Source organism: Rousettus aegyptiacus, unplaced genomic scaffold (assembly GCF_014176215.1).
Source record: "Rousettus aegyptiacus isolate mRouAeg1 unplaced genomic scaffold, mRouAeg1.p scaffold_m13_p_17, whole genome shotgun sequence".
Taxonomy (NCBI): domain Eukaryota; kingdom Metazoa; phylum Chordata; class Mammalia; order Chiroptera; family Pteropodidae; genus Rousettus; species Rousettus aegyptiacus.
Genome location: NW_023416292.1, coordinates 31,060,931 through 31,070,920, shown reverse-complemented (window position 1 = coordinate 31,070,920; position 9,990 = coordinate 31,060,931). Strand labels below are relative to the sequence as shown.

General features: G+C 51.0%; 1 long non-coding RNA gene across 1 annotated transcript; it reads right to left on the bottom strand.

Annotated features, from left to right (window-relative positions):
* Positions 1 to 4,098: 4,098 nt before the first annotated feature.
* On the bottom strand, positions 4,099 to 9,227 carry LOC107499827. Its single transcript, XR_001594374.2, has 4 exons — positions 8,667 to 9,227; positions 7,753 to 7,865; positions 6,988 to 7,172; positions 4,099 to 6,836 (listed from the first exon to the last, which is right to left on the bottom strand). It is a non-coding gene; the product is annotated as an uncharacterized LOC107499827 (long non-coding RNA).
* Between the last annotated feature and the right edge of the window lie 763 nt (positions 9,228 to 9,990).

The window sequence follows — 9,990 nt, the reverse complement described above, 5'->3', positions numbered from 1 at the left end:
TGTTAAGGGAAGAATGGCCATAAAAAATGCAGATCACATAAGTACCCAAGTATTTAAAAAGTATTTATTGAGCACTTATTATAGTCCAGACATGCTAGAAGTAAGGATTTAAAAAAAAAAAATAAGATTGGGCTGTTTTCTCAGTGAGCATTGTGTAGTGTCTGAAAGTCAGGTTGACTTTTTACAAGCAGTTAATCTTGGGTAAATTCCTTACTTAAGCTCTTGGAGCTTCAATTATCTCTCATTTGTAAAGTGGAAACAGTAATAGGATATTCTCATAGATTTTGCAATGATTAAGATACTGTCAGCTACAAGCAATTCAATTTAAACAATAAAGAGAATATATCTCCCCACATAAAAGGAAGTCCTGCTACTTCTGGGTTGGTTACCTCAGCAATCAATGACACCATCAAAGACTCAGTTACTTTTCATTTCTCGGTTCTGGCATTTTCTTTATGTCTCCTCGTTCTCAGGCTAATCCCCCTCCTAACTGTGCAAGGCTGACAGAATTTCTCTCATCTGGAAATTTTTGAGAAGCACCTCCCCTTTCCCCCCGCCCATCAGACTCTTCTTCACATCTCATTGGCCAGAATTTTATTACATGTCCATGCTGAAACCAATCACTCCAAGAGAAATGGGATCACAGTAATTGGTTTAGACCAATTGGGATATAACTTTCCTGCAGTCGCCAAGAGTGGCAGTAGGCACCCACATGAAATGAGGGCTCTGCCAGCAGTAAAAAGAGGACCCAGTTGTTGGGTGGGCAACAGGCGTGTTGTAAAACTGTGATGAGATCATTCGTGTAAAACTCTTGGAATGGTACCTGCTGCCTAGCAAGCACGCAGATCGATGTCAGCTAGAAATATTTCTCATGCACTTCTCAAGTTATAAAGCTAGGCAAGTTTTTTTTTTTTTTTAATTGTATTTTTCTCGTGGTGTTGAATGATGGCTGTAATCCAGGTGATCACAGGGCCACAAAGGAGTCCCTAACCTGGTGTGAATGGAGATAGGAACAGAAGGGTGAGGAGGGAGGGAGAGTCCATCAGGAAAGGCATCTATCTCAGAAAGAGGTGGCCTTGAGCTGAGCAGTGAATGACAAATAGGACTAAGCAGATTTAAAAAAAATAATAATAAAGGCTGGAGAGGGCATGGGCATGGGGCTAGAGACCGTCCTCCGTGCCCTTGAAAGTGCCTGGGGTAGAAGATGCTTAGAATCCCTTTGCAGCGGGCGAGCCTGGAGGGCTCGAGGATGTCAGGACATTCAGTGTCTTAGACAAATTGATCTTGAGCACATGTCAAAGTTTATTATCTTGTTAGCAAGGAAACCAGCAAGACAAAAGCGTGTCCTGGATTGGACAGGGGTTCCGTCGTTGGGAAAAAGGACCTTATGTAAGTAGCCAGTTTTGAAAGTGACAGTCTCACAAGGTCACTTCACAAGGTCGTCACAGTATCATGGGCTTATTGGTTGTACCAAAGGACAGTTGTGACACACAGTCCAAGATGCCAGGTGAGCTGACCATCAGTCAAAAGTAAAAAGAGAAAGAAAGAAAAAAAAAAGCTGGCACATTTAAGAAGCAAATATAAGGGTTCATTTCTCTCTGCATTTGGAATGGCCAGATGGCCTCCTCCGCGGTAGTGTTTTATGGGGCCAACTGACAGGTAAGCAGGAAACAATCAGCCGTCCAGGGGGATGAGCAGAAGCGTGGCGGAGGTCGCAGTGGGACTTCACGTTCTCCTTCTAAACAGTCGTGCCTGATGATATGTTTCATGCAGGCCACAAAGATGCAAAGGACAGTTTGCCCACTGCTTAAGTTTCAGATAACATTTTTTTCCCACCAGAAATGAGAAGCAGGTTGTACTCCGTGCTGGGGGTCGGGGAGTTGAAATTGGTTCCGAAAGTCGAAGGGGTCCACTGCTGGGTCATAAGGCTCAGTCTCCAGGATGTAGTCCCCTAACCCCAGGCCCGGGCAGTCCTAGCAGAGCACCCCGCGGGGAGACAGACTGTCAGTGGCCCATTTCCTTTCATTTCAATAAGGCAACACATATATCTACACCTCTAAACACCCGCATGAAGAACTCGGGGGTGCTGAAATCGTCTAGCGATAGGAACATGCAAAGGACAACTGTCTCAGACGAGTCCAGAGCAGGACCTTTGCTGGCGGATTCCTCTGATCTCCAGCGGGCCAGCCCCCTCCAAAGGCGGTGGCAACCAGAAAGCGCAGGGACCGTGACAGCATCTACCTGATCCAGTTCGCTCCAGGTCTCCAAGGGCAGCTCCTTCTGAATGCTTTCCAAGAAGAGACGTCCTGCCGAGACAGAATGTTCCCACTCTGCTACACCCAGGAGATATAAAACAACTGATATGTTCGGGAGGCAGCAGTCAAGGGAGGGAAAGTAAATAATGTGCTCCCCGGCTTGGCCGGAAGTTGAGAAGGAAGCGAGAATGCCCTGCAGCCTTCCTCGGCTGTGGGCCTCAGCCAGCCCTCTGTCCTCACCTCCAAAGTGGCGGAGGGCACCGTCCTCTGTGTGAAAGGCCCTGCTGAGGTGGTGACCGCAGGGACTTGGGAGACAGGGCCGGGGGAGAATGCTTCCCTCCTCCCCTTCCCCCACCCCTCAGACCTGTATGTTTTGAGAGTAGAAAAGGGAGGGAGAGGAAAGTAAACCGTGCCTGGGGAGCCATGGCCATCCCCGCTGTCCCGTGCTGTGCCCTTCTTACGTCTCACCCTTGGGCCACACCACATCTCTTCCAGGCCACACACGGCAGGTTCCTCCTCCCCTCCCCTCCGTCCCTGCATTCTGCGACCTTCTGCTGACGCCTGCATGAAAGCTGGGGTGGGAGCCCTTCCCCAGGCGCCGCGGCGTCCTGAGACCCTTCCCACTCTGCAGAACTTCCTGATGGTCTGTCTCCTCCGCCTTCCAGTGACCTTCTCAAGGGCAAGGACTGAGTCTCATGCGTGTTGTGCTCTGATGCCCAGCATGGTGCCCACTCAGGGCAGGGTCTCACGCACATGACAGTAACGTAACCGGACGTGAGCAGGAGGGAGCTGGCTGGAGCTGCCGGGGTTGCCCCTAGCGTCACAGCTGAGCCCACCTGGCTCCTCCTGCAGGCCTGGGGCACGGCCTGGGCAGACCAGCGGCAAACCTGGGCCAGGTTCAGCAGGGCAGAGAGAAACAAACCCTAATCATTTGCTTCTTAAATGCACCAGGTCTCTCTTTCCCTTCCCCATGAGCAGCTGAAGAGCAGCATGAGGAGCGGGCCTCTCTCTACAGGCCCTGACTGCCCCCGCTGGGGCCAAGCTCCGTGCTCCTCCCTATGTCGGGGTTTTCCTGTTCACAGCCCCTGAAGATGTCGCTCAGGAGAAGTAGACTCTTCAGCCTGAGGGTTTCCGAACAGAGGGCTCTCTGCAGCCCTGGGCACGGCTCTGCTCGGGCGGCATATTTATTTGAAAATTAAACCTCCCCAAGGACCATGGACCGCAGCCCAAGCCAATACTGATTCCTCAGGAAGAAACACCTTACGTTCCCTGAGCAAGAAGACACCTTTAAAAACAGCTAATGTTTTATTCCGTCAGGGCAGCGAAAGCCCTTGCGTCCAGAAAGGTCAGAGGTCAGGAAGAAGCCATCCTGCAATCGAGAAAGACAAATTCTCCAGAGTTTCTAAACCCCGGTTATCCCCGGAGCCAGCTCCATCCCAAGCGAGGCCACGTGTGGAAGCCACACACGTCACATCCCCCCTCAGTGGCCGTGAGCTTTGTGTGTCCGCAGAGAAGCCTCCCTCGGGCTGCTTTCCCCCTTCCTCCTTTATGTCAAGCCGTCTCTTTCCTCCCTGTTTTCACTACTCTTCTCTCCATTTACTTTATATTTACAGTCCGTCCGTCCGTCCGTCCGTCCGTCTCCCTCCCTCCCTCCCTCCCTCCCTCCCACCCCCGCCAAGCTTGTGCGCAAACAAACGCACAGCTTCCCTGTGGCCTGTTCTCATTCACTTCCCCATCTCTCAGTGACCCTTCCGAGCCCACAGAGTCTCTAGACCCCACGCCGCCCACCCCACCCACTCCACCCACACAGTCCCTGAGCCCGCCCTCCTCACACCAGCCAGCTAGCTAACGAAAAAAAAACTTGCCCGAATCCAGCTCCAATCCAATGTACATTTATCTCAAATTATTAAGTGCCTACTATACCTAAGGGCTGTGGGACTAGGGGCCGAGGTTACAAGATGAGTAAGGTGTTCGAGTTTATTTAGGAAGACGTATGTAACATATACTCTGAGTACGGCAGGTGAGTCATAAGGTACTGATGTTCGCGGACGCTGAACAGAGTGCCGGAGTGGACGCCCATCCTGGGGGTCGAGGGGAGGCTTCCAGGTGAAGAGAGATGGGAAGGAAATCCCGGAAAGGGGCAGGCACAGAGACGGGAGATGGTGTGGCTTGCGAGAGGACCCGCAGGGGAGCCGTCTGCAATTGTGCGGGATGTTACAGGAGATGAGTCTGATGAAGTACTAGGAGAAGGTTCTAGAAGCCCTTGAAGCCAGGCTAAGGGCTTAGACCCTCTATGAGATGGGAATCACGAATGGTTTCAGGCAGGGAGATCACAGGACGTGAGCTGGTTGTTCCTCGCGAATCCTCATCCGGTTCCTCACGCCTAGGCCTCCTTGTGAGTTTTCCTTACCAGACACGCTTGGACATCATCCGTGCCTCCCCCACCGCCTGGATGAATTCCGTTGTAAGCTCAGTGCCATTTTCCAATACACAGTCATGAATTTCTGCCTGCTCGCTCAGAGCTACTGAGCCGAGGTGCGCGCGCACACGCTCACACGCCCATCTGGGGCGTCTTCGGGCAGCTCTCCCCAAGCTCGAAAATTGTTTGAAGTTTCCTATTTTATTTTTTTTTTAATTTTCTTTTTCGATGACAGTGGACATTCAGTATTATTTTGTATATAGTTTCAGGTGTGCGGCGTAGTGGTTAGACATCCGTACAGTCCATGGAGCGATTCCCGCAGTCGGTCCGGCACCCACCCGGCGTCATGCATAGTTATTATAACATCATTGTGTATATTCCCTGAGCCGTGCCTTCGTCTCCGTGGCTGTTTTGTGACCAGCGATTTGTACTTCTTAATCCCTTCCCCTCTTTTCCCCAGCCCCCCCCCACCCGCCTCCCATCCTGCAACCCCCATTTTGTTCTCCGTAGCTGTGAGTCTGCTTCCGTTTTGATCATCGATTTTGTTCTTTAGATTCCACATGTAAGCGAAACATATTATGTTGTAAAAACGTATTCGAGTATTGTTTTCTTCATAATATATTTTTTTAGACTTTATATGTTTCAAACCACTTACTAGCGAATGTAATTGGTATTCCAAGAAGACACTCCATGTCTGTCTTGTGGCTCCTTGTACCCCTTGGGGCACTGCTGAGCACGCCCAGAGGTACCTGCACCTGCACCTTGCAGAAGAAACGTAGATCTAGAAATTGCCGCTTTCTTCTTTCATATTTGCGAGCCCACCAATTTATTGCCAACAACACGGGTGATGTGTTCACATTCGATTTAGGTGTTACTCGATTGCACTATATGGATAGAATATTAGCAGTTGTCAAAAATCATAAAGTATGGTGGGTCCCTCTGGAGCCCAGAGAGGGCGAGTGACTGGCCTAGGGTCCCAGAGTGAGTTTATGGTGGCGTTGGGACTTGCTCCCAGCTGTCCTGACCCTCGGTCAGGACTCTTCCATCTTGCCATATCTTTCTTTGATGCTTTGAAGATCTCATCTAGTTCATCTAACATTATATGATCCTAAATAGGTACAGAGAAGTTAACCCCTGTGCACTCTTCAGGATACTGTCTCTTCTAGAATCCATTTTTCTTTATTATTGTCCTTTGTCCAAGCAGCTTTATATCCCCTCTTCAACACTGCATTTACGTCCTAGACAAATCAAATTAATAACCCCAATAAATCTAATCACTCATATGTGGTTACTTCTTGGTGGTGGGATATACATTATGAGCTCAAATACCACTTTCGGTAAGACACGCTCTTCCTCTGAAACCCACATGGCTCCCCGTTACCTGTGGCTTCAAAACCTTCCCCACATTCTTCACCTGCTGCTCTGAGATTTGGAGCCGGCGTGTCGTGTGTACCTGCAGAGGGCAAATCAGGCACAATCTGGTCCTTGTCACGTGATTTGAAAGAGTAAACAAATAAGGCGTTGTGGCCAGTGCAGAAGTGCTTGCGAGAAGGCAGGTCGGATGGGGCAGGAGTGTGGGCCGTGGGGCCCAGAGAGGGGCTCTGGGCAACCTGGTTCAGTCTCCCTGTAACTTAAGTCCACCCCGTCCGCTTTGCCTTCATCATGGGCTCCTTTTCTGCTCAAACTACGTGCAGGTGGCCCCCCGAACTTTCCACACATCCCCCAACGCCATCGGTACTGTCACAGTCTCTTCCTGAGAGGGCCCGCTACGTCTGTCCTCCACCCCTCCAGGCTATTCACACAACTGCCAGAAGCAACTTCTTTAAACTGCCTCTTCAGTCCCCTGTGGAAGTAGCTTCTGCTTCCTGCTTCATCCATGAAGTCCAGAGGCCTTGGTTTGGCCTCGAAAGTCTTTTAAGTAACTATCTTCATCTCTAACAACCTCATCTCTTACTGCTCCTTCACATGAAATTCTTCATGAATAGAATAAATACCTCTCACCACAGACCAGTGGGCCTAACTTCTATTGGGGCAGGAACAACTTCGGACCAGTGGATTTCTTGAAATTCCAGATGGGCCTCTCTCTGGCGCCTCAGGCACAGTCCCCTGAAACCTTTCTGTCTTAGTGAGGCCCATCTGTCCTCACCCTGTGGCCTCCTGGGCTGTGGGAAAACAATGCAAGAGACTTGAGGTCTTCTAGAAACTGTCCCACTTGTGATCTACCAACAGAACCTTTCTCCCAAGCCATGGCAGAGCCAGCCACTAGAGTCCCAGGGCCAGAACAAACAGCAGGAAAAGTAGGACGAGACCCACCTGATCGTAAAGGACTGCGATGGGAAGTGGGTGCCGGAGCTGAGCAGTGAAATACTCCTGGGTCTTAATCTGTGCATCAGAAAGGTCACGTCCATGTCTGTCTCTTCCCGTAGCAGAACAGTCATTAATATTTGTACCACGCATCAGAATGAATGTTTTCACATGCGTTAGTGGTTTGATTCTCACTACAGAGAAAATGGTATTCTTATCCTCCTTATCCATAGGTAAGGAGGTAAAGACAAGCTAAATCTAGTTCTCTAAGTCTACCCAAGCTCAGATCTAGAGAAAAATTGGTGAAGCAGGACTTGAACCTGTCTTCTGCATCCAGAGTCCATGTTCTTCTCATAATTATTTTTTAATCCACATTTCTTTCTTTATATCACTCTGCCTCTCATGCTTATACCCAGCAGGGACAGGACTTGCCCTTGCCAGGCACGCAGGCTGGGGAGCCATCGTGAACATGTTGTCCACATGTGACAGTGCATTGTCTGGGATGCGCTCTCAACAGGTACATTTAAATAATGTACCTGTCATTCATGAACCTTTTAAACCGATTTTTATTTATTTATTTATTTAAACCCATTCAACCTCCTAGAGGAAGTAAGCTCTTCACCTGTCACCCCATCCTCTACAAAAATGACATTTCCTGCTTTATTCTTCTTGAGCCGACTGGCCTCTTCCAAGTCTCGACAATTGCCCCCAGCTCCTTCCCTTTCTGGCCGCGTGAAGGAAGGATTCAGTCGCACCCCTGATGGCGTTACTCACGTGCCCAGTTTGTTGCGGGTCCCCCTTCGTCCTCGCCCAGAGGGTCGTTCCCGGGAAGACCTCGCGTCACCGTGGTTCCCACGGACCCCGGCCATGCTTCCGGGTCTCGGCACCTGTCCGTGAGGGGAGGGAAGAACCCCCGTCAGAGGCGTTTACTTTCTCGAAGGAGGAGGGGTGCGAACTGTGACAACTTCAAAACCTCCCTCCCGGCGCGTCACGTTCCTTCTGTGCTCACTGTTTACCGACTCACCCCGAGTAACCCTACCCCATTCACCCTGCCGCAGGCTGGGGCAGCCCCCGCCAGCACCCTAAGTGTTGGAGCTTCTGGACTGCCTAATTGCCTGCCCTGTGGCAGCCAGGAGGAGACCGGCCCCAGCTGGAGCCCAGCTGTAGAGAGATGAAATATGAAGACATTTTCCTTTCTTCCAAGTCCTCGTTAATGCTTCCCGGCGGTGATTAGCCAGTTATTTTTAGCTCCATCTAAGCTCCCTGGTTAGCATTCAGGGCTGGTTTAGACAGCACGGAGGCGCACTCGACATGTCACCGCTCCGGTTCCTTTTGGTCCCATTGAAATGGATGAAAAGGAGCGTTAGCGTGGGCCCCATCCCCAGCCTCCCCAGGCGCACCGGCTCCCGCTGCCCCCCGAAGGGTCGGCGGCTGTCCGATGGGCCTGCAGCTCTGGGTCCAGGAGACAGAAATAACTGCACCAGGAGCCAGGGAGCCGAGGTTTCAGTCTGGACCTTGTCACCAGCTGGCCGTGTCACACTGGGCCAGCGACCTGCCTTTCCTGAGCCACGAGTAAAGCAGGGTGGCTGGACCAATCCGCCTCTACGTCCTTTCCAGGACTAAGATACTATAGAGTTATCGAGGCTAAAACGGGAATGAAATAAGACACCCCAGCCTGTGGGACACACCTTGAAAGTGAAATGCAGGTGACTTTTCCATCGTTTGATCCACTTAGCTTCCCTTTTCCAAAGCCGATCCTTAAACCAGGCAGTTGTTCTCAGTCCGGGTGCCGGCCTCAGCCTCCTTCCTCTCCACATTAACCTCTGGTCTGAGTTGCCTCCCATAGAATTCCTGGGGCGCTGGGCATGCGCAGAAGCAGAAAAAGCAGGTCTGGGAGAACTGGGCACCTTGCTGCAGTTCTGCTAACAAGAGGGAGGAAGCCACTGGGCCTAAGAAAGCAATCCCATCCTGTTCCACTTAACCAGCTTACACTTCCTCAAGCAAGTATAGACTCTAAGCTGGTTCAAAGGGATGTGCATGTGGCCATTTGTCCAGAAGTTTCCTGACTTTGGGGCGGTCGGCAGGGCCAGCCCGCCCTCTGTGATGTCGATCCCTCCCTTCCCTCATTCACAACACACAGAAAATAGCTGCCTGGCGAATCACCGTAGGATTAACTATTATGAGTTCACATATATAATTTGGCCCAGTGCCTTGCACATAGTAGGCACCACTTTGCTTTTTTTTTTTTAAGCCCTGGTTTGAAATTCGTCAATAACAGCCAGTTTTTACTGAGTGCTCACGCCGGGCCGCGTAGTGTGCAGTCCGGGGGTGTGCAGTGCTTTACAATCTATAGATTAAGAATCGAGGCTACAGGATGTCAGCCATTCACACGGGCTCACGCGTGGGAAGCCAGACTCAACCCCGTCTCTCCGAGGCCAGAGTCTGAGCTCTCCGCTGGACGTACGTATCCACAGCCTCAACAGAAAGATGGTTTTTTTTACCCACTTTTAAAATTCCCTTATAATGTTACATGTCAATTATATCTCACTAAAAAATCTCCATGGGCCCAGCTCAAGGTAGATTTTAATGTTCTACCGATGAAGCGAAATGGCGGCCAGCCCCTCCCTCACAGCTCTAAAGCGTCCATGACCGAAGGCTCGTGCAGAAGCTCACGACAAACTCCCCTACATCCCCAACCCAGCTCTGCATTTCCTGCCGTCTCCTGTGCAAGCTCGTGGACTGCGATATCTGCACAATTTGCGTCCACGCCAGGTCGGCCGTGGACCCGACCGGCGCCGAGGGGGCTCCTAGGCTTCCCCTCCTCGAGTGAGAGGCCCAGGCCTTTCCCTCATCGTCCCTCGTTCCACGATGCTGCAGGGACCTGAGCTTGCAAGCACCCCTCGGCCCCTCTCCCAGTCTTCTCTGAGGACGCCGCTCTCGCGGGGCTGACCTCTGACCCTTCTATGACCAGGTCACGGTGTGATGGCCTCTTCTTTTTTTATATATAGTCAT